Source organism: Paramisgurnus dabryanus, chromosome 2, assembly GCF_030506205.2.
Source record: "Paramisgurnus dabryanus chromosome 2, PD_genome_1.1, whole genome shotgun sequence".
In the NCBI taxonomy this organism is placed as follows: Eukaryota; Metazoa; Chordata; class Actinopteri; order Cypriniformes; family Cobitidae; genus Paramisgurnus; species Paramisgurnus dabryanus.
Genome location: NC_133338.1, coordinates 11,002,201 through 11,025,556, shown reverse-complemented (window position 1 = coordinate 11,025,556; position 23,356 = coordinate 11,002,201). Strand labels below are relative to the sequence as shown.

Here is a 23,356-nt window from a genome sequence, read left to right as displayed (position 1 = left end):
ACACTTCAAGACAAATGTGGCAACGCAATGACATCAGTAAATGCTTACAGAAAGGACGCATTTATAGGAAAAAATGACATAAATAAATATTTAATTAATTAAATGCTTACAGCACCTGGTATTTCCAGGCGGTCTCCCATCCAAGTACTAACCAGGCCCGACCCTGCTTGGCTTCCGAGATCAGACGAGAGTGGGCATGCTCAGGGTGGTGTGGCCGTAAGCGAGTGCTGACTCGATTCGATAGACACTTCAAGACTTATGTGGCAACGCCATGACATCGTTGAACGCTTACAGAAAGGACGCATTCATGGGAAAAAATGACATAATTAATTAATTAATTAAATAATTACAGCACTAGGTATTCCCAGGCGGTCTCCCATCCAAGTACTAACCAGGCCCGACCCTGCTTGGCTTCCGAGATCAGACGAGAGCGGGCGTGCTCAGGGTGGTGTGGCCGTAAGCGAGTGCTGACTCGATTCGATAGACACTTCAAGACTTATGTGGCAACGCCATGACATCAGTGAACGCTTACAGAAAGAACGCATTCATGGGAAAAAATGACATTAATAATTAATTAATTGCTTACAGCACCTGGAATTCCTAGGCGGTCTCCCATCCAAGTTCTAACCAGGCCCGACCCTGCTTGGCTTCCGAGATCAGACGAGAGCGAGCGTGCTCAGGGTGGTGTGGCCGTAAGCGAGTGCTGACTCTATTCGAGAGACACTTCAAAACTAATGTGGCAACGCAATGACATCAGTAAAAGCTTACAGAAAGGACGCATTCATAGGAAAAAATGACATAAATAAATATTTAATTAATTAAATGCTTACAGTACCTGGTATTCCCAGGCGGTCTCCCATCCAAGTACTAACCAGGCCAGACCCTGCTTGGCTTCCGAGATCAGACGAGAGGGGACGTGCTCAGGGTGGTGTGGCCGTAAGCGAGTGCTGACTCGATTCGAGAGACACTTCAAGACTGATGTGGCAACGCCATGACATCAGTAAAAGCTTACAGAAAGAACGCATTCATGGGAAAAAATGACATAAATAATTAATTAATTAATTGCTTGCTTACAGCACCTGGTATTCCCAGGCAGTCTCCCATTCAAGTACTAACCAGGCCCGACCCTGCTTGGCTTTCGAGATCAGACGAGAGCGGGCTTGCTCAGGATGGTGTGGCCGTAAGCGAGTGCTGACTCGATTCGAGAGACACTTCAAAACTAATGTGGCAACGCCATGCCATGGGAGAACGCTTACAGAAAGGACGCATTCATGGGAAAAATGACATAAATAAATATTTAATTAATTAAATGCTTACAGCACCTGGTATTCCCAGGCGGTCTCCCATTCAAGTACTAACCAGGCCCGACCCTGCTTGGCTTCCGAGATCAGACGAGAGCGGGCGTGCTCAGGGTGGTGTGGCCGTAAACGAGTGCTGAATCGATTCGAGAGACACTTCAAGACTTATGTGGCAACGCCATGACATCAGTGAATGCTTACAGAAAGAACGCATTCATGGGAAAAAATGACATAAATAATTAATTGATTAAATGCTTACAGCACCTGGTATTCCCAGGCGGTTTCCCATCCAAGTACTAACCAGGCCTGACCCTGCTTGGCTTCCGAGATCAGACGAAAGCGGGCGTGCTCAGGGTGGTGTGGCCGTAAGCGAGTGCTGACTCGATTCGAGAGACACTTCAAAACTAATGTGGCAACGCCATGCCATGGGAGATTGCTTACAGAAAGGACGCATTCATGGGAAAAAATGACATAAATAAATTTTTAATTAATTAAATGCTTACAGCACCTGGTATCCCCAGGCGGTCTCCCATCCAAGTACTAACCAGGCCCGACCCTGCTTGGCTTCCGAGATCAGACGAGAGCGGGCGTGCTCAGGGTGGTGTGGCCGTAAGCGAGTGCTGATTCGATTCGAGAGACACTTCAAGACTTATGTGGCAATGCCATGCCATGGGAGAACGCTTACAGAAAGAACGCATTCATGGGAAAAAATGACATAAATAATTAATTAATTAAATGCTTACAGCACCTGGTATTCCCAGGCGGTCTCCCATCCAAGTACAAACCAGGCCCGACCCTGCTTGGCTTCCGAGATCAGACGAGAGTGGGCATGCTCAGGGTGGTGTGGCCGTAAGCGAGTGCCGACTCGATTCGATAGACACTTCAAGACTTATGTGGCAACGCCATGACATCAGTGAACGCTTACAGAAAGAACATATTCATGGGAAAAAATAACATAAATAATTAATTAATTAAATGCTTACAGCACCTGGTATTCCCAGGCGGTCTCCCATCCAAGTACTAACCAGGCCCGATCCTGCTTGGCTTCCGAGATCAGACGAGAGCGGGCGTGCTCAGGGTGGTGTGGCCGTAAGCGAGTGCTGTCTCGATTCGAGAGACACTTCAAGACTGATGTGGCAACGCCATGCCATGGGAGAACGCTTACAGAAAGGACGCATTCATGGGAAAAAATGACATAAATAATTAATTAATTAAATGCTTACAGCACCTGGTATTCCCAGGGGGTCTCCCATCAAAGTACTAACCAGGCCTGACCCTGCTTGGCTTCCGAGATCAGACGAGAGCGGGCGTGCTCAGGGTGGTGTGGCCTTAAGCGAGTGCTGACTCGATTCGAGAGACACTTCAAAACTAATGTGGCAACGCCATGCCATGGGAGAACGTTTACAGAAAGGACGCATTCATGGGAAAAAATGACATAAATAAATATTTAATTAATTAAATGCTTACAGCACCTGGTATTCCCAGGCGGTCTCCCATTCAAGTACTAACCAGGCCCGACCCTGCTTGGCTTCCGAGATCAGACGAGAGTGGGCGTGCTCAGGGTGGTGTGGCCGTAAGCGAGTGCTGACTCGATTCGAGAGACACTTCAAAACTAATGTGGCAACGCCATGCCATGGGAGAACGCTTACAGAAAGGACGCATTCATGGGAAAAAATGACATAATTAATTAATTAATTAATTGCTTACAGCACCTGGTATTCCAAGGCGGTCTCCCATCCAAGTACTAACCAGGCCCGACCCTGCTTGGCTTCCGTGATCAGACGAGAGCGGGCGTGCTCAGGGTGGTGTGGCCGTAAGCAAGTGCTGACTCGATTCGATAGACATTTCAAGACTTATGTGGCAACGCCATGACATCAGTGAACGCTTACAGAAAGGACGCATTCATGGGAAAAAATAACATAAATAATTAATTATTTAAATGCTTACAGCACCTGGTATTCCCAGGCGGTCTCCCATCCAAGTACTAACCAGGCCCGACCCTGCTTGGCTTCTGAGATCAGACGAGAGCTGGCATGCTCAGGGTAGTGTGGCCGTAAGCGAGTGCCGATTCGATTCGATAGACATTTCAAGACTTATGTGGCAACGCCATGACATCAGTGAACGCTTACAGAAAGAACGTATTCATGGGAAAAAATAACATAAATAATTAATTAAATAAATGCTTACAGCACCTGGTATTCCCAGGCGGTCTCCCATCCAAGTACTAACCAGGCCCGACCCTGCTTGGCTTCGGAGATCAGACGAGAGCGGGCGTGCTCAGGGTGGTGTGGCCATAATCGAGTGCTGTCTCAATTCGAGAGACACTTCAAGACAAATGTGGCAACGCAATGACATCAGTAAATGCTTACAGAAAGGACGCATTCATAGGAAAAAATGACATAAATAAATATTTAATTAATTAAACGCTTACAGTACCTGGTATTCCCAGGCGGTCTCCCATCCAAGTACTAACCAGGCCCGACCCTGCTTGGCTTCCGAGATCAGACGAGAGCGGGCGTGCTCAGGGTGGTGTGGCCGTAAGCGAGTGCTGACTCGATTCGAGAGACACTTCAAAACTAATGTGGCAACGCCATGCCATGGGAGAACGCTTACAGAAAGTACACATTCATGGGAAAAAATGACATAAATAATTAATTAATTAAATGCTTACAGCACCTGGTATTTTTCAAGCGGTCTCCCATCCAAGTACGAACCAGGCCCGACCCTGCTTGGCTTCCGAGATCAGACGAGAGCGGGCGTGCTCAGGGTGGTGTGGCTGTAAGCGAGTGCTGTCTCGATTCGAGAGACACTTCAAGACTGTTGTGGCAACGCCATGACATCAGTGAACGCTTACAGAAAGAACGCATTCATGGGAAAAATGACATAAATAATTAATTAATTAAATGCTTACAGCACCTGGAATTCCCAGGCGGTCTCCCATCCAAGTACTAACCAGGCCCGAACCCTACTTGGCTTCCGAGATCAGACGAGAGCGGGCATGCTCAGGGTGGTGTGGCCGTAAGCGAGTGCCGACTCGATTCGATAGACATTTCAAGACTTATGTGGCAACGCCATGACATCAGTGAACGCTTACAGAAAGAACGTATTCATGGGAAAAAATAACATAAATAATTAATTAATTAAATGCTTACAGCACCTGGTATTTCCAGGCGGTCTCCCATCCAAGTACTAACCAGGCACGACCCTGCTTGGCTTCCGAAATCAGACGAGAGCGGGCGTGCTCAGGGTGGTGTGGCCGTAAGCGAGTGCTGACTGGATTCGATAAACACTTCAATCTTATGTGGCAACGCCATGACATTAGTGAACGCTTACAGAAAGAACGCATTCATGGGAAAAAATGACATAAATAATTAATTAATTGCTTACAGCACCTGGTATTCCCAGGCGGTCTCCCATCCAAGTACTAACCAGGCCCGACCCTGCTTGGCTTCCGAGATCAGACGAGAGCGGGCGTGCTCAGGGTGGTATGGCCGTAAGCGAGTGCTGACTCGATTCGAGAGACACTTCAAAACTAATGTGGCAACGCCATGCCATGGGAGAACGCTTACAGAAAGGACGTATTCATGGGAAAAAATGACATAAATAAATATTTAATTAATTATATGCTTACAGCACCTGGTATTCCGAGGCAGTCTCCCATCCAAGTACTAACCAGGCCCGACCCTGCTTGGCTTCCGAGATCAGACGAGAGCGGGCGTGCTCAGGGTGGTGTGGCCGTAAGCGAGTGCTGTCTCGATTCGAGAGACACTTCAAGACTGATGTGGCAACGCCATGACATCAGTGAACGCTTACAGAAAGAACGCATTCATGGGAAAAAATGACATAAATAATTAATTAATTAAATGCTTACAGCACCTGGTATTCCCAGGCGGTCTCCCATTCAAGTACTAACCAGGCCCGACCCTGCTGGGCTTCCGAGATCAGATGAGAGCGGGCGTGCTTTTTTTTTTTTTTTTTTTTTATTTAAAAAATTTTCATTTCAGTACAGCACAAAAATCAAAACCATAAATAATACATTCAAACATTTACATACATTACATATTTACACCCTTAAAATCACTTGCATCCAAATTACTAAAAAAGAAACTTAAATAGGGTTTTCATCAGCATCTGGTAACTTCCAGTTTAGTTCCTCTAAAACACAACAGACTTCTCTTGTAAAAACATCATAAAAAGTTTGCAACATTTTTGTACACTTAAAATGCACATACAGTTTTTCTATATATGATTCTGTTCTCCTTTTAAAAACATTCCAAACATCCATCACAATATTTTCTTTTTTTGCCACAGTTCTCCTTTCCCAAATTGCACTTTTCATCATCATTATACACAGATTTATAAACTTCTTGTTTTGTATGGAAGGTTTTTTTGGTCTTTTTTAAATTAATTAATTAAAGTATAAAATAATTAATTAAATTATAAAATAAAAAATAAAATCGCAAAATATGTCCCAAATTTGAAAATTAAATGCTAAAATAAAAATTAAAACATTATATTAAATTATTTCATTTTCATTTTTAATGTGATGAAGCATCATTCCGGCCAAATTAAAAAATAAAATTAAATTGATGATTTGACATTTCATTTTCAATATAATCTTGAGTCAAGACTGACAATATTAAAATAAAAAATCAAGCTTGAAAAGGAATCTGTAAATAAATTTTAAAAAGGGTTTTTATTCATACCCAAGCAATAATTGGGACAAAATTAAAATGTAAAGTTCAGTTTTAATTTTATGTTCTCTTTAAATTATTTGTTTTCATTTTCTTTTTCTTTTTCATTTTCATTTTCAACTTGTATGCCAATTTAATGTTAATCAGTGGGTGGCGTTTATTTACTTGCTCAAAAAAGGGGATTGGCTAACGCTGCTTTGCCAACTCAGCGACTGTGTTTCTAAAATAGCGACTTTATTGCTACATCTAGCGACTTTTAGGCCCATTTAGACAAACTTAGCGAATGTTTGGATGAATCTTAGCATCACATCTGTACAGATAGGCTACTGTGTCGCTTGTACTGGCCCACGAGTGCCGGGTGGCGCTGTCCCGGTGAAATGTGCGTCTGGTGTCTCTGTGCATGAAGCTGGGCAGTGTAGGAGCTGACGCGTGGATGAGATTCGCGTTCATTGTTTACATTTGAAAGGAGGAACAAACAATAAAAAGTGGCTGGTCCGCTGTTATATATGCGTATTTTCACACATCTGATCCGGTGAGGCGTCAGCCATTCTCATCAAATGCATAAACATAACACAGTGTGATTATCGTGCAATACATAATTATGCCAAAATCCGTTAAGGACTGGAGTATCATATGCTCGCAAAATTGGCGTATATATAGCACTATAATCACACTGCGTGTTATTTGTATGCATTTCATGAAAATGGACATGAGTGACCAGTCACTTACTTTTGCAGCGGGCACACTGGCAGAGCAGACCTTCAGCCTTTGTGGCATATTTGTAAGCGGTCCTCATTTGTAACGCTGATTTGTAAGTAGGGCTGTGACCGTACGGGATTTTATTTTACCGTGGTGAAAAAGCAACAGAATCACGCGGTTAGACTGTTAGCACAACAACCCACCCCATATTATTAAAACAACAAATTATATTAGCAATAACAATGTGAAATAATATGTATTTCTATATGTTAACTTTTGTTTTTATATCTTTTGAATATACAATGATTTATAGACCTTTTATGTCATCGTTTATAACCCATTTTATACAATACATTTCATAGAATAACAACCTGAAAACCTGCAGAAAGAACATGCAGAGTTTAAGATTGTTTCTGATGAGTTGTGCAAAACCTGATTCCTATTTCTTTAGACATTCATTTTCGGTAAACTCTCCGTGAATAGAAACACACTTCTCCAAACATGTTGCAACTTTTAATAATTTATTGTACAAAAAATGGGTTACAAACAATGACAAAAACTGTTCCATAATTGATATTAAACTCAAAAGATATAGAAAATAAATATTATTTAATGTTATTATTGTTAGTATGTTTAATTAGATTTTCTCAAAGTGGATACAAAACGAAATCGACAATTGCATCATTACGTAAATAACTGCGCAAAACTTATGGATACTCCAATCATTGCTTTCAGAAATTCGCTTACAGTAGCTCCAGATATAAGCACAGCATTCAACCAAATAACGAGTTGTGCTGTCAGTATACGCGCTCCTGCCTTCATAACGATAGTTGTCATGTTTGCCCATTATAGTTTTAAATTATTATTATGCTGTCATTATCATCACCAGCACAGTGCTTCTCCTTGAATGAGAAAGCTTAATATGCGCGTGGCTCGGACTCCTTGCACATGAAATTTCATGGGCATGGCTCTGACATTTTCTTGCAGAGATATTGTTATTCGCGCAGGGGTTTAAAACCAGGGAGTGAGTTGGTACAGTTCAAGAAATCAGAGCACTTGGGCATGACGCGCTTTATAAGGTTGCGGCCGTGACATCACCGCAGCTGGCATCTTATTACAGCAGTGATGCAGTATTACTGTGATATCATCACAGCCCTTATGTGCGTAGCTCGTCTTCCACGCTTCAGCTATGGTCAGAAGAACTGTATGTTGTGTCCAGTGCAGTGTACAGAGTAGACTCCGAGAGACTCGCATTTCACAGAGGACGCAAGTTCTGATACTTGTACAGACAACACATAGGCTAAATAAACAGATAATGTTCCTTTTTAAAGTAAGTGACTGGTCGGTGTATCAGCTCGTTAAACTGACGCCTCACCGGACCAGATGTGTGAAAATACGCACATATATAACAGCGGACCAGCCACTTTTTATTGTTTGTTCCTCCTTTGAAATGTAAACAATGTACGCGAATCCCATCCACGCGTCAGCTCCTACACTGCCCAGCTCCATGCACAGAGACACCAGACGCACATTTCACCGGGACAGCGCCACCCGGCACTCGTGGGCCACTACAAGCGACACAGTAGCCTATCTGTACAGATGTGAAGCTAAGATTCATCCAAACATTCGCTAAGTTTGTCTAAATGGGCCTAAAAGTCGCTAGATGTAGCAATAAAATCGCTATTTTAGCAACACAGTCGCTGAGTTGGCAACGCTGCTTCAGCCAATCCCCTTTTTTTTAAGCAAGTAAACGCCACCCATTGATTAACATTGAATTTGCATATAAGTTGAAAATGAAAATGAAAACGAAAAAGAAAATGAAAACAAATAATTTAAACAGAACATAAAATTAAAACTGAACTTTACATTTTAATTTTGTCCCTATTATTGCTTGGGCATGAATAAAAACCCTTTAAAAAAAATTATTTACAGATTCCTTTTCAAGCTTGCCTTTTTATTTTAATATTGTCAGTCTTGACTCAAGATTATATTGAAAATGAAATGTCAAATCATCAATTTAATTTTATTTTTTAATTTGGCCGGAATGATGCTTCATCACGTTAAAAATGAAAATGAAATAATGTTTTAATTTTTATTTTAGCATTTAATTTTCAAATTTGGGACATATTTTGCAATTTTATTTTTATTTTATAATTTAATTAATTATTTTATAATTTAATTAATTCATTTAAAAAAGACCAAAAAAACATTCCATAGTTTTGACCTTTCTTTTCAAAATCAAACATAACCACTCTGTTCCATTCAATTTCATTTTCATTCCAATCCACAGTTAAATCTTTAATCATACTTTTACATTTCCTTAAAAAATTCTCCAATTCTGTGCAAAATAAGAACATATGTAAAATCCCCTCTTCTTTTTCCTTGCACACTTTACACATTGCATTTTGAGCTAAACCAATTTTATATAAAACCGACTCTGTAAAAACCACTTTTTGTCTTATAATATACTCTAAACTTTGCAATTTTGTTTCCACACATTTACCTTTCATGTTTCCCCATATATCCTCCTCTGTTAAATCTTTGAATTTTCCCAACCAGTACTCATTTACAATTGGCACTTTAACTTCTTCAACCCTGAGGACCCTGTCCCGGGTCCAGAATTTCGTATTTTGACTTAATATAAAATATTCTTTTAATCTTTGATGCTCCGTCATGGACCCCAGTAACACATATGAGATACTGTTTGAAAGCTTAGAGTCTCTACTTTCTGCAGATATGCATCACTTTGACACATCTTTTACTGTAAGAAAGTTATTTACACTTAATTTACACTATCACCCCCCCAATATTTTATTATATCATTTAATATTTACATATTTCATATTTTTCAAAAATGACAAACATGGGCAAGTCTTATATCAAATGAAAGCTCTCATTCTAAGGAATAAGGCTACAGTGTTATTTTTGCTCTATTATTAACACATATCCAACAATCGCTGAATGAATAATAAGGTAAAAAATGGTCTTTTGTAAACATATGTGAAACTTGAGTGTGGACTGCCTCAGATAGCACATATAGCCACAAATGATACACCATCTTTTATTTTAGGTCCTACTCTAAACAATGAGTCCATTCACAGCATTTTCTTTGGTTGTGTGCATATATAATCCCTTGCTATTTATTATATGTGCAAAACAAAAAATTAATATTTATATGAAAAATGTATTTTCACACCCTTTAGTAAAATGAGAATAACTTTTGAATGCGACATGCTAAAGAGTTCATTCTTTTTTTGGGTGTTTACTGTCTGCTGCTGCTAACAACCAGAACTGTCTGCAGTCTGCTAGAGCACCCAGAACCAGAGTTATACACTATCAAAGACAGTATTTACAACATAAAAAAGAAAATTTGGTGTTTCATCATATGAAAGACAACATAAATAACAAAATTTGTCACAAACAGCAGCTTTTTATGTAACTTCAAAGGGTTTTCTTTAAAATGATATAAAGAAATTGCATTTATTCCACTGTATGTGGTTATGGGGACACTTCAAATGTTCTTAGGCAGAAATTGTATACAAAAAGGGTATTATTCCTCCCTTCAGTTGGAGTAAAATAACTTTTGCATAGATTATGATAGAGAAAAAATTCCTTTTTCCTCTGTAAGCTGACAATTGTTGGAATCAAACAAAACAGTCTTCAGGGACCTGAGATACCCAGGGCCAGAGTTATATACTTTCAAATAAAAACTTTAGAAAAAAACATCAAAAAGCGCCTATTTATTTTTGTGTTTATTAGAGGCCTGACATCACATACAACCATGTTGAGCACTTTTAACAGTGTTTTATGTAATTTCAAAGGGTTACCTGTAAAATGATACCAAACTTTTGTATGTAAACCTCTGCATGTGGGTATGGGATGCTTTTGAAATTGGGTAGGCCAAATCCAGGCGAAAATCCCCAAAATAGCTTCAGGGTGTAAGAAGTTAAAAACTCCATCTCTAAAAACACAATAAAACCTTTTTACATTACATTCTTTAAAATCAACAGTATTTTCCTCCATTTTCACATAAATATTCATTTCTTTTGGATCTTCATCCATACACTCTATTCTTTTAATCCAGTCTCTTGGTATTGCATTCTTAATCATTTCATATTTGTTGGTTATTTCTGTTTTATTATATTCTTCTTTTGCTAATTCCATTGCATCCATTACATACTGTATCGGTAAAAACCCCTCTTTAAACTCATACAGAATATCTCTCACCCTCGTTATCCCCACTTCCATCCATTTCTTAAAAAATATTCCTTTCCCTTGTTTTAAAATATTGTTATTTAAGAACAAAGGTTGATTCAAAATGTTTTGTCTCCCATGCGGATCATACTCAATTTTCGTTAAAAACTTTCCCCAGGCACTTAAAATTTCCCTATAAAACTCAGGTAGTCCTTCCGTCATCCAGACTTTTGTTTTCATCCATAAAATTCCATCCCCTAAGTTAAAATTACCAGCTTTGCTTAAAAAGTATTTCATTGTTTTCTTCCAACCAGTTTTGATATCTTCATTTAAATATTTCTTAATAATTTTCACTCTCAAAGCATTTTTTCGTTGTTCCACATCCATTAATCCTAAACCGCCCTTTTCCACCGCCCCTAAAATTGTGTTGTATGCAATCCTCGATGGTTTCCCCTCCCATATAAAATCAAGAAAACCTTTCTTCAACCTTTGTTCCATCCATACAGGCATTTCGGATACATATAAAATATACCAAAGTTTAGACACCATTAAAACATTTAAAATTAAAACCTTCCCTTTCAAATTTAAAGTTCTTAGTTTCCAAAATTGTAACCTCCTCTCTATATCTGTTACCATTTGTTCCCACATTTCCTCTCTTACTTTCTTCTCATTCTTCCCCATTAAAACACCTAAAATCCTCATTTTTTCAACTTCTTTAAAATCAAAGCAATCTTTTAAATCCTTGGCTTTACCAAATCTCATATATGTTGTTTTATCCTCATTTATTTTGCTTCCAGACCCTCTACAATATTTTCCTACAACCTTCATAACTTCTTTGATACTTTCTTGTCCTTTTACAATTAACGTTGTGTCATCAGCATATTGAAAAACTTTTCCATCTGCTTTATTCCCTTCAATTTCTATGCCTATTATTTTCTTATTTTGTCTTATGGCTAGTCCTAAAGGTTCTGATACCAGCGAGTATAATAATGCTGAGAGCGGACAACCCTGTCTAATTGATCTTGTAATTTTAAAACAGTCTGTTAAAAAACCATTACATTTTATTTTTGTTAATGCACCCTTATATAAAATCTTAATCCATTTAATAAAATTTTCTCCAAAACCAAAACTCTTTAAAATTCCAAATAAATACCCATGCTCCACTCTATCAAAAGCTTTTTCAAAGTCCAAACTGATTATATATCCCTCTTCATTTTTTTCTTTCATGTACCATATAGTGTCTCTTATACTCATCGTTATATCAGCAATATCTCTCCCTTTAACTCCATATGCTTGATTCGTTGTAATTATACTTGGCATTATTTCCTTTAACCTGTTGGCTAAAACTTTCGCTAAAATCTTCAAATCCGTATTCAGCATCGTGATTGGTCTATAGTTTTTTAAATCTACTTTTTCTCCTTTCTTTTTATAAATCAGCTTCATTAAACCCATCCTTGTTCTTTCATTTATTTCTCCTTTTTCAAAAATCTCTTTAAAAACCTCATTTAAAATCTTTGTTAAAACTCCTTTAAAACACACATAAAATTCTGTTCCCAAACCATCTATTCCAGGACTTTTATTTTTATTCAATTGATTTATTGCTATTTCAATCTCTTCCTCTCTGATCACTTGGTCACATTCCTTTTTATTCTCTTCACTTACTGTTGTTTTTATCATATTTAAAAGTTTGTTCATTTTCTCCTCCTCCACGCTCCTTGCACTAAACAAATCCTCATAAAAAATCTTAATTTCTCCTAAAATCTTTTCATTTCCTTTTACAATTCCTCCATTTGAACCCCTTATTTCTTTTATTGTTTCAGCTTTCCCTCTGCTTTTCTCCAGACCAAAAAAAAACTTGGTACATTTTTCTCCCTCCACCACATATTTTGCTTTACTTCTTAGCATCGCCCCCTCATATTTCTTTTCTTCTATTTCTTTTAATTTTTCTTCAATTTTCCTAATCTTTTGTATGTCCTTATTCTCTTTGTTTAATTCCATTTCTAAACTTAATTTCATTTCTTTTTCTTTGTATTTTTTACATTGTTGTATTAAACTACAATATTTCATTGAATATTTTTTAATTAAAAACTTAACATTTTCCCACCATATCCTCTTATCCTCTTTATACATTCCATTTTCCTTTTCTTTTTCTATAATTTCCTTAACCTTTGACACATAGTGCTCATCCTTTAAAATTTGTGTATTTAAAATCCAAACTCCTGGTCCTCTTTGCATTTTACTCCAGTCCAACTTAAAAATAAAAACTTATGATCACTAAAACTTGTTTCCTCATACTTCATATTTTCTATAAAATTCTCCACATTTCTTGTACATAAAACAAAATCAATTCTGGTTTGGCATACAAACTGCCCCACTATTTGTCTTCTTGAAAATTCCTTTTTCCTTGCATTTCTTTCCCTCCACACATCTATCATATTATTTTCACCCATTAAAATTTTTAATTCTTTTCTTCCCATATCGTTTTTAAAAACCATTCCTTCTGCCATATCTTGTTTACTGAACACAATATTAAAATCCCCCATCATTATTACCTCTTTATGTTTTCTTACAATATTTCTTAAAATGTTAAAAAACTCTTTCTTTTCCTTCTCCTCCACAGGTGCATGTACATTCACTAAAATCAAGTTTTTTCCTTCATAATTGATCTCAATCACCATACATTTCCCAATGTTATCCTTATACACAATTTTACTCACTTTAAACACATCATCCTTCAATAAAAAAGCCACACCTCTTCCCAGCCTTCCATCACCATTATTATATAAAATATTTCCATCCCATCTCTTTTCATACTCAATTATCCCATTTTCTTTCCAATTTGTTTCTTGTAAAGCAATAATATCTTCCCTTTTACATTTTTCTATTACTTTTTCAAATTTCCCCATGTCCATTAGTCCCCTTGCATTAAAAGCAACACAACTTAAAACCATTGAAATAAAGAAAAATAAATACTTAAACATCATTTTCACCACTTTCTCCCTCAAAAGCCCTTAACACATCATATCTTGTTGTAAATTTTTTTCTTGCACTTTTCAAGTTCGGTTTTACCTTCATTGCTCTTCTTCTTATTTGTCTTTTCTCCTTGCCATCTTTGTCCATGTTATCCATCTTTATTCCTTCTTCACTATCAGTGTCTTTGTTTTGATCTGTCATTTCTTGTCCATCTCTCTCTTCATCATCCAAAGAAATATTGTCCGGTGTCTCCATTTCTGTCCATTGAGTGTCCTGCTCCATTGCTTGTTCACTATTTTCAGCATTCTCATTTTCTCTTTCCCCCTCCTCTTTGTTGTTCATTCTGTCTTCCATTTCTTTTCGCTGGCTTACCTCTTCCTCTTGTTTTTCATCCGTTTGTCCTTCATCTTTATTGTTTCCTTCATGCACCTGTCCTGTCTCCTGTTCTTTCCTTCCTCCTTCCTCTCCCTCCATCCAACATTCACATTTATTTAAAACTACCTGACACTCCGGGCACCTGACAGCATTGCAATCCCTTGCAAAATGTCCCCTTTCCTCACATTTATAGCACAAGAAGTTTGGGCAATCTTTCAGTAGGTGATCCGGGCTCATGCACATCCTACAAGTTTTCACTTGATGGCTGTGCATCACCCGGAAGTACTGTGGCCCTTCTTCGGTCTCCAGCTTTGTGCTATATGGCAAGGATGCCACCTCCTTGGGAAACCTCACTTTTAGGAACCTTGTTCCATCTTCAATATCAGTGCCCGGGTAGCATCGTCTTTTAATTTTACTCATGGGATCAACTCCCCATCTCTCTAATTTTAATAAAATTTCTTCATCTTCCAGGTAGGCGGGCAGGTGCATGAAGGAAACCACATAATCTCTATTTTGCAAACTTTTAACTTCACAGTCCACTCCTTTGATTGTTAGTCCATCCATTAGTTTATCACACAATTCTTCTTTTTCCATTGTTAGTTCAAATTCTTTCCCTTGTCTTGGTCTTAGAGCTAAAATTTTGCCATGTCCACATTTTTCTGTTACAGCCATAATAATGTCCTCAGCTTTCAAATCCATCACATTCTCCACATTTAAAATCACTGTAGCTTCCTTTAGGTATTTTCTTTCAACAAACTTTTGTCTTCCATCTTGGTTCTTTCCGTTCCTTACTCGTAATTGTTTATCCAGTCCAGTATCATTTGCCTTACATATTCCCTTAGCCAGTCCAGTGTCGTTTGCCATGTGTGTTCCTCCTGCCATATCCATATCTGTTGCCTTTGATCCATCCATTCTTCAAAAAACAAAACCGTGTCGCTGCCTCCCAAACAGCTAAGCTGTTGGGAGGACAAGTAAAAAATAAACCACAAAAAAAAAACTAAAAAGACTTATTTTTAAACCAAATAAAACACAAAAACAACACAAAAATTTTGGGTGAACCTTCTTCAACCCTCTGTAGCCAACTCACTTCCTGTGTGCTCTCTAGCGCTCTCAGGGTGGTGTGGCCTTAAGCAAGTGCTGACTCGATTCGACAGACACTTCAAGACTAATGTGGCAACGCCATGACATGGGTGAATGCTTTCAAAAAGGACGCATTCATGGGAAAAAATGACATAAATAAATAAATAATTAATTAAATGCTTACAGCACCTGGTATTTCCAGGCGGTCTCCCATCCAAGTACTAACCAGGCCCGACCCTGCTTGGCTTCCGAGATCAGACGAGAGCGGGCGTGCTCAGGGTGGTGTGGCCGTAAGCGAGTGCTGACTGGATTCGATAGACACTTCAATCTTATGTGGCAACGCCATGACATTAGTGAACGTTTACAGAAAGAACGCATTCATGGGAAAAAATGACATAAATAATTAATTGCTTACAGCACCTGGTATTCCCAGGCGGTCTCCCATCCAAGTACTAACCAGGCCCGACCCTGCTTGGCTTCCGAGATCAGACGAGAGCGGGCGTGCTCAGGGTGGTGTGGCCGTAAGCGAGTGCTGACTCGATTTGAGAGACACTTCAAGACTTATGTGGCAACGCCATGACATCAGTGGACGCTTACAGTAAGAACGCATTCATGGGAAAAAATGACATAAATAATTTATTAATTGCTTACAGCACCTGGTATTCCCAGGCGGTCTCCCATCCAAGTACTAACCAGGTCCGACCCTGCTTGGCTTCCGAGATCAGACGAGAGCGGGCGTGCTCAGGGTGGTGTGGCCGTAAGCGAGTGCTGACTCGATTCGAGAGACACTTCAAGACTGATGTGGCAACGCCATGACATCAGTGAACGCTTACAGAAAGAAAGCATTCATGGGAAAAAATGACATAAATAATTAATTAATTAAATGCTTACAGCACCTGGTATTCCCAGGCGGTCTCCCATCCAAGTACTAATCAGGCCCGACCCTGCTTGGCTTCCGAGATCAGACGAGAGCGGGCATGCTTTTTTTTTTTTATTAGAAAATTTTGCAAAATTTACATAAATCAATATACATAAATTCTTATAAATATCATGTCACAATTTACATATTAAAGGAAAAAACAATCATTCTTGAAAATCTAGTCTAAAACCGTCTTCAGTGTGTACAACAAAAGGATTTTGTAAAAAAATCTTCTGAAAGACAAAATAATTTTCTTCCATTTTAAAATATTCTTCAACATTTTTCATGTATTGTTCCAACCTTCTTTTGTACATTTTCCAGATATCTATTTGTATTCTTTTGTTTTTTACAATGTTTCTTCTTTCCCATATAACACTTCTTGCAACAGATAGAAACAAATTAACAACTTTCATCTTACTTCCATTAACACCAAATAAACATTTTTTACACCATTCTGTATCCACTTCAATTTCTTTTTCTTTAATTTCCATCATTTGTTTCATTATTTCCTTCAATTTTCCCATAAAACTGTTTAATTTAGATCATTTTAAAAATAAATGTATAAGACTTTCATCTTCTTTTCCACATACTTTACATATTGCATTGTCACTGCTTCCTATTTGTGCCAATTTTGTTTCAGTAAAAATCACATTTTGTCTTATAAAATAATCCAAACATTCCAGTTTTGTATCTAAATATTTCCACTTCAAATTTTTCCATATGCCTTCTTCATCCATATCTACAAAAACATTTTTCCAAAAACGTTCTGCAATTGGTCTTCTGTATAGTTTAGTTCTAAAACATACATACAAAGTTTTAAGAACACATTCCATTAAATCTTTATCCTTTTCTTTTAAGACCACTTTTACTTTTCCATTCTCATTACAATTTTCTTCAATTTTCTCTATCCATTCTTTAGGTATTGCATCTTTGACTATCTCATATTGTCTTTCAAGAGCTTCTTTTTTCACATCTTCTCCAATATCATCCATAGCATCAATTATTACTTGACATGGTAAAAACCCTTTTTTAACTTCATATAAAACATCTTTAATTTTGCTTATTCCAGCTTTCAGCCAGTTTTTAAAAAATAATTCTTTTTCTTGTACTAAAATATTTGCATTTAAAAACAAAGGTTGATTTAAAAGCATTTTCCTTCCTTCGGGTTTAACATCAACAAAAGATAAAAATTCTCCCCATGCTTCTAAAACTTCTTTATAAAAATCAGAAATTCCACTCATCATATTTTGTTTCAATTTCATCCATAAAATATCATTATTCATATTAAAACCTCCACACTTGTTTAAAAAATATTTCATGACCATTTTCCATTCTGCGTTAAAATCGTTATTTAAAAATTTCTTAACAACTTTAACTCTCATGCTTTTTTTCCTTATTTCTGGATCTATAAGTCCCATTCCTCCCTCATCTGTTGCTCCTATTAGTGTGTTGTATGCAATTCTTGGTGGCTTCCCCTCCCAAATAAAATTAAGTACATATTTCTTTAATCTTTGAACATGCCATCTTTCCATTGGTATGACTCCTAAAATATACCACATTTTTGATAACATCAATGTATTTGCAATTAACACCTTTCCCATTAAATTCAACCTTCTTTGTTTCCACCATTCCAACCTTCTTTCCATATTTTCGATAACTTCATCCCACATAAATTCCTTGACTTTCTTTTCATCTTGTCCTATTCTTATTCCTAAAATTTTCATTTCTTGTTGATCTCTGAAATTAAAATTTTCTGGTAAAGTTCTTGCATTTCCAATTCTCATTACAACCGTTTTTTCCATATTAACTCTAGCACCCGAACCTTCACAATATTTTTTAATAATTTCCATTGCATTGGTAACACTTTCTATATCTTTTAAAATTAATGTTGTATCATCTGCATATTGGTAAATTTTTTGCTCCATTTCCATTTCTCCTATTTTAATTCCATTTATTTCTTTTTCTTTCATTATCGCTAACCCCAAGGCTTCAGTCACTAGACTATAAAGCTGTGCAGAAAGCGGACATCCTTGTTTAATCGATCTTGATATGTTAAAACATTCAGTGATAAAACCATTACATTTAATACAACTCATTGCCCCATTATACAAGCACTTCATCCATTTTAAAAAATTCTCTCCAAAACCAAACTTTTTTAAACTCCAAATAAAAATTCATGTTCTACTCCATCAAAAGCCTTTTCAAAATCGACACTTATGACATATCCATCCTTCTTTTCTTCTTTCATGTAATGTATTTTATCTCTTATATTACTTATTGTATCTGTAATGTCTCTACCTTCAACACCATAAGCTTGATTTGTTTTAATTATGCTGGGTAAAACTTTTTTTAATCTATTTGCTAAAACCTTGGCCAATACTTTAAAATCTGTGTTTAACATTGTTAAAGGTCTAAAATTCTTCAGATCATTTTTATCTCCCTTTTTCTTATATATTAATTTTACTAAACCCATTCTCATTTGTTGTGTAGCTTCATTCTTTTCGAATATTGCCTCAAAAATTTCCTTTAAAATAGGTGCTAAAATATCCTTAAAAACCTTATAAAATTCAGCTATTAGACCATCTAAGCCAGGGCTTTTCCCATTATTTAACTGCATTATTGCTTCCTTTATTTCCTCTATTTGTATCTCTGCATCACACAATATTTTATTTTCTTCATTTACACTTTCTTCAATATGTCCTATAAAAATATTTTTTTCCTTTTCATTTATTTCTTCTCTTTTAAATAGTTTCTCATAAAAGTCTCTGACTTCCTTTAATATTTTTTGTGTTTCTTGAATTTTTTCACCATTTTTTCCATTTACTTCTCTTATTATTTCCCCTTTACACTTGCTTTTTTCTAAATTAAAAAAGAATTTTGTACATTTCTCTCCATCAACAATACATTTTGCTTTACTTCTAATCATGGCACCTCTACATTTCTCCTCTTCTATTTTCCGTAATCTTTCCTCTAAATTCAATATTTTCTCTATATCTCCAATTTCTTTGTTTAATTCTTTATTTAATTCTTTTCTGACCTCTTCTTCTTTACTTCTTTTAGCCTTTTGTATTAGTTTACTGATTTCAATAGTATATTTCTTTATTTCATATTTTGTATTATCCCACCATATTCGTTTATCTTCCTGGAACATCTTGTCTTGTTTCTCACTAGCTATTATATTTTCTATTGCTTTTCTGTATGATTCCCGTTTTAAAATCTCTGCATTTAAAACCCATACTCCTTTGCCTCTTTCGACTTCATTAAAATCTACATTCATAAACAGGAAATCGTGATCACTTAAGGCAGTTTCCTTATAATATATACTATATATATAACTCCCCAATTCTCTTTTACATAATATAAAATCAATTCTACTTTGTTTTAAAGAATCATCTACTATTTGTCTTCTAGAATATTGTTTTTTCCCTTCGTTTCTTTCTCTCCATATGTCTATTAATTTATGGTTTTCTATTAGTTTCTCTAACTCTTTTCTCCCACTATCACTCTTAAATACCATACCATCCCCTAAATCAATTCTATTAAAAACTGAGTTAAAATGCCCAATTAATATTACATTTTCCCATAAATACATTAAATCATGGGCGTCGGAACCATTATACGTGGGTGGGACAGGACCCACCCACTTTTTAAGACCAATGATAATGGACCCACCCACTTTTTCTCTAATTTAGCGTATTTGTCTGTTCACTTATCAAAGCGCTGTTAGTCCAAATCCATTCCACTAGAGCAGGGATCCCTAACCTTTGCTTTTTTTACACCGCGGACCCGTTTCAGCTTTTAAACATAATTCGCGGGGGTGAGTGGACGCTGAGTTGCTGTTCGAACATAGTGCTGAAAAACCTCATTTGCCAAATGTCTAACGTTTTAAACAGAAGTAAATGTCAAACAACCATGCATTAGGAAAATTAATAACTGCTTTATTTATAGTATATTTTCTATAGACGTGTAACACCATATTAAAGCGGATTATTTTACTTTCATTGTTTCACGAGTTTGCCTGCCCATTTAGTCTTAATAATTAACGGTAAACAAACTTAGCTTGTGTTCTTAAAGGCAGCTCGAACCTTAGGTCGGACTCGAGCCCCAAGTTCAAGACACAGAAGAAAAAAGCAGGAGATGATGAGGAGAGATGCCAGAAGAAATGCGTCTGTCGCGGAGGCACAGAGACTCCCGTTTTGCTTTTAATGATAATTAACACAGCACTAAATGTGGTTTCTTTCAAACGTTAAAAGTATAGGATACTTGTTAAAATATTATTACTGCTGTAAAATAGTTTATTTTGATTATGGCACGATCGCTGGATAATTTTCAAGTTTTTTTTACAGAAGCCAATTACTTTTCATTTGCGATATGAACGTCTTCACGGATTGTTATTATTTGCAAGGTACATTTGCAGATAATTCATAAAGTCATCCCTCTGTTTAATCGATTGTGTTTTAGAAATACACATGCTCAAACTCTTATGACAGCATTGTTTCCCGACGGATACCATAAAATAAAGTGATCTCATTTCCAGAATCCCACATTAATATTTCTCTAAGAGAGAGAAAGAGAAATTGGGTATAACAAATAAAAAAGGTATACAAAAGTTGTATCAGTTTACCTTCATTCGTTTTTCTTACCTTTTATTTCCTCAAAATAAAAAATAAACATTGTAGCATACTGTCAGCAGAGTAGAGAAAAAAAAATGACACCGAGAAAGATAAATGAAACATGACTTCTGTCATTATTTGCAAAATATTTAAAGGGCTATTACTAGAATTTCGACCGTAATAGGCTACTGTCATTAATTTAATTAATAAACGCAAATGTTCAGGCTAATTAAAAGGAAACATGACAATGTCATCTATTGCAGTAAATGTATTTTTCCGGGGGGGGGGGGGCATTTATGTGGGCATTGTTGGCATTTATGTGGGGACCCACCCACTTTTCATTTGCTTCCGACGCCCATGCATTAAATGTTTAATCTTTGCAAAAAATTCCCTTTTTTCTTTCTCCACAACTGGAGCATGCACATTACACATTGTTAGATTTTTCCCTTCATTTTTTATCTTTACAGCTAAACATTTTCCTTCTTCATCTTTATATACTTCTTCAATATTTTTACTTATTTCTTTCTTGACTAAGATTGCTACTCCTCTCCCCATTCTACCATCTCCATTATTGTAAAATATTTCACCTTGCCACTTTTTCTTAAAAACCTCTATTATTTCATCATTCCAGTTTGTTTCTTGTATAAAAATGAAATTCTGTTTTTTACACAGTTCTTTAACCTTATCAAATTTTTCAATACTCAATAAACCTCTAACATTAATTGAAACCACACTCCAAAACATACACATATATAATACATTAAAAATCAGTCCCATCAATCAGTATTGTCTTGTTTCATAATTGCATCACGCATAGCTCCAATTCGTTCTTTTTTCCTGTCCCGTCTGCTTTTGACAAATTTTAGGTTTGGCATTACCTTAATAGATCTTCTTCTTTGTGACATCTCCTTGGTTTGTAGTTCATCTTTTTTAATATTTTGTTGATCTATTCTTTCGATGTTATCCAACTCTATTTTAGATAAGTCTAACGGTGTCCATGTGTCACTTTGGTCTTGCAAATTACTTTTTTCCATTTCAAATAATTCCACTTGTGTTTCCGATATCTCTGTCGTTGTACATTCAACTTCTTCCATTTCATTTTCTCCCTCTTTCTCCCTTTGAATCTCAACATCTTGTCTTGTTTTCTCCACGTCTTCGGTTATATTAGTGTTTGTCATGTCCATCTTTTCTGCGGCATCTTCTTGTTTTTTGCCTGTATCTGATTGTTCATTCTCCTCTTCTTGATTTTGTCCTTCATTTTCATCGTTCATCCAGCACTCACATCTGACTAAAGCTTTGTTACAATCCGGGCACTTCACAGCATTACAATTTCTTGCATAATGTCCCTGCTCTTCACATTCACGACAGGTGAATTTTGGACAGTCTTTTAGAATATGTTCTGGATTCATGCAGAGCCGACAGATTTTCCTCTGACGGTCGTGCATAATCCGGAAATATTGCATCCCCTCGGCTGTCTCAAATTTCGTGCTATAAGGCAAGGACGCTACCTCCTTCAGGAATCTCACTTTGAGATATCTTGTGCCATCTGCTATCTCCGTACCCGGATAAAAACGTCTCTTAATATCAGATAGGGGCATTACTCGCCATAGAGCTAATTTAGCATGTATTTCAACATTGTCCAAATAAGCTGGCAAATGCATAAATGAAACGATGCATTCTCTTGTCTCCAATGTTTTTGTTTTACAATCACATCCTTTTACATTTAGTCCATTATATAATTCCTCACATAATTCCTCATTTAGTAGTGTGAGTTCATATTCCTTTCCTGCTCTCGGCCGCACTGCTAGTAGTTTACCTTCACCAAGCTTTTCTGTCACCGCTTTTATCACATCCTCAGCTTTTCCATCAGTCACATCTTTTAAATCCACAATAATTGTTGCTTCTTTGGTATAAAGTTTCTTTGCTTCTTTTCTTTGCATTATTTTCATCCATCTTCTGTTCCGGTTCACTTGGTTTGCCATGCTGCATTTCCTTGCTTGTATCGTCCTCCATTGTTCTTACTGTTTTATATAAACAAATTGCTCCCCAAACAGCATACACTGTTGGGGAGCACTTTGAAAAAATAACAAATAAACTTAAATAATACTAACTCAAAATACTATTCAAAACAAACAAAAAGTTAGATAAATCATAAACATGTGGAGAGCCTTTCTCTCCCAACTGCAGCCAAACACTTCCTAATCGCTCTCTAGCGCCCTCAGGGTGGTGTGGCCGTAAGCGAGTGCGGACTCGATTCGATAGACATTTCAAGACTTATGTGGCAACGCCATGACATCAGTGAACGCTTACAGAAAGAATGTATTCATGGGAAAAAATAACATAAATAATTAATTAATTAAATGCTTACAGCACCTGGAATTCCCAGGCGGTCTCCCATCCAAGTACTATCCAGGCCCGACCCTGCTTGGCTTCCGAGATCAGACGAGAGCGGGCGTGCTCAGGGTGGTGTGGCCGTAAGCGAGTGCTGACTCGATTCGAGAGACACTTCAA

At 36.9% G+C, this 23,356-nt stretch overlaps 10 non-coding genes and 15 pseudogenes across 10 annotated transcripts; all 25 read right to left on the bottom strand.

The window, feature by feature from the left end:
- Positions 1 to 103: 103 nt before the first annotated feature.
- On the bottom strand, positions 104 to 222 carry LOC135784436 (5S ribosomal RNA; annotated as a pseudogene).
- Positions 223 to 343: 121 nt separating this feature from the next.
- On the bottom strand, positions 344 to 462 carry LOC135784285 (5S ribosomal RNA; annotated as a pseudogene).
- A 117-nt stretch (positions 463 to 579) lies between these two features.
- Positions 580 to 698, bottom strand: LOC135784473 (5S ribosomal RNA; annotated as a pseudogene).
- Positions 699 to 823: 125 nt separating this feature from the next.
- Positions 824 to 942, bottom strand: LOC135784678 (5S ribosomal RNA; annotated as a pseudogene).
- A 125-nt stretch (positions 943 to 1,067) lies between these two features.
- LOC135784556 (5S ribosomal RNA) lies at positions 1,068 to 1,186 on the bottom strand (annotated as a pseudogene).
- A 124-nt stretch (positions 1,187 to 1,310) lies between these two features.
- Positions 1,311 to 1,429, bottom strand: LOC135785136 (5S ribosomal RNA). Its single transcript, XR_010546443.1, has one exon. It is a non-coding gene; the product is annotated as a 5S ribosomal RNA (ribosomal RNA).
- Positions 1,430 to 1,550: 121 nt separating this feature from the next.
- On the bottom strand, positions 1,551 to 1,669 carry LOC135784307 (5S ribosomal RNA; annotated as a pseudogene).
- A 125-nt stretch (positions 1,670 to 1,794) lies between these two features.
- On the bottom strand, positions 1,795 to 1,913 carry LOC135783845 (5S ribosomal RNA). The gene has a single exon (XR_010545848.1). It is a non-coding gene; the product is annotated as a 5S ribosomal RNA (ribosomal RNA).
- Positions 1,914 to 2,034: 121 nt separating this feature from the next.
- On the bottom strand, positions 2,035 to 2,153 carry LOC135784356 (5S ribosomal RNA; annotated as a pseudogene).
- A 121-nt stretch (positions 2,154 to 2,274) lies between these two features.
- Positions 2,275 to 2,393, bottom strand: LOC135785211 (5S ribosomal RNA). Its single transcript, XR_010546515.1, has one exon. It is a non-coding gene; the product is annotated as a 5S ribosomal RNA (ribosomal RNA).
- A 121-nt stretch (positions 2,394 to 2,514) lies between these two features.
- Positions 2,515 to 2,633, bottom strand: LOC135784408 (5S ribosomal RNA; annotated as a pseudogene).
- A 125-nt stretch (positions 2,634 to 2,758) lies between these two features.
- LOC135784072 (5S ribosomal RNA) lies at positions 2,759 to 2,877 on the bottom strand (annotated as a pseudogene).
- A 121-nt stretch (positions 2,878 to 2,998) lies between these two features.
- LOC135785127 (5S ribosomal RNA) lies at positions 2,999 to 3,117 on the bottom strand. Its single transcript, XR_010546434.1, has one exon. It is a non-coding gene; the product is annotated as a 5S ribosomal RNA (ribosomal RNA).
- Positions 3,118 to 3,238: 121 nt separating this feature from the next.
- On the bottom strand, positions 3,239 to 3,357 carry LOC135784303 (5S ribosomal RNA; annotated as a pseudogene).
- Positions 3,358 to 3,478: 121 nt separating this feature from the next.
- On the bottom strand, positions 3,479 to 3,597 carry LOC135784358 (5S ribosomal RNA; annotated as a pseudogene).
- A 125-nt stretch (positions 3,598 to 3,722) lies between these two features.
- LOC135760063 (5S ribosomal RNA) lies at positions 3,723 to 3,841 on the bottom strand. Its single transcript, XR_010537289.2, has one exon. It is a non-coding gene; the product is annotated as a 5S ribosomal RNA (ribosomal RNA).
- Positions 3,842 to 3,962: 121 nt separating this feature from the next.
- On the bottom strand, positions 3,963 to 4,082 carry LOC135760080 (5S ribosomal RNA; annotated as a pseudogene).
- Positions 4,083 to 4,202: 120 nt separating this feature from the next.
- Positions 4,203 to 4,322, bottom strand: LOC135784371 (5S ribosomal RNA; annotated as a pseudogene).
- A 121-nt stretch (positions 4,323 to 4,443) lies between these two features.
- LOC135784518 (5S ribosomal RNA) lies at positions 4,444 to 4,562 on the bottom strand (annotated as a pseudogene).
- A 116-nt stretch (positions 4,563 to 4,678) lies between these two features.
- Positions 4,679 to 4,797, bottom strand: LOC135783798 (5S ribosomal RNA). Its single transcript, XR_010545804.1, has one exon. It is a non-coding gene; the product is annotated as a 5S ribosomal RNA (ribosomal RNA).
- A 125-nt stretch (positions 4,798 to 4,922) lies between these two features.
- Positions 4,923 to 5,041, bottom strand: LOC135784021 (5S ribosomal RNA; annotated as a pseudogene).
- Positions 5,042 to 15,490: 10,449 nt separating this feature from the next.
- Positions 15,491 to 15,609, bottom strand: LOC135785184 (5S ribosomal RNA). The gene has a single exon (XR_010546490.1). It is a non-coding gene; the product is annotated as a 5S ribosomal RNA (ribosomal RNA).
- A 112-nt stretch (positions 15,610 to 15,721) lies between these two features.
- LOC135784078 (5S ribosomal RNA) lies at positions 15,722 to 15,840 on the bottom strand. Its single transcript, XR_010545978.1, has one exon. It is a non-coding gene; the product is annotated as a 5S ribosomal RNA (ribosomal RNA).
- Positions 15,841 to 15,957: 117 nt separating this feature from the next.
- On the bottom strand, positions 15,958 to 16,076 carry LOC135784968 (5S ribosomal RNA). The gene has a single exon (XR_010546283.1). It is a non-coding gene; the product is annotated as a 5S ribosomal RNA (ribosomal RNA).
- Positions 16,077 to 23,206: 7,130 nt separating this feature from the next.
- On the bottom strand, positions 23,207 to 23,325 carry LOC135784868 (5S ribosomal RNA). The gene has a single exon (XR_010546184.1). It is a non-coding gene; the product is annotated as a 5S ribosomal RNA (ribosomal RNA).
- Between the last annotated feature and the right edge of the window lie 31 nt (positions 23,326 to 23,356).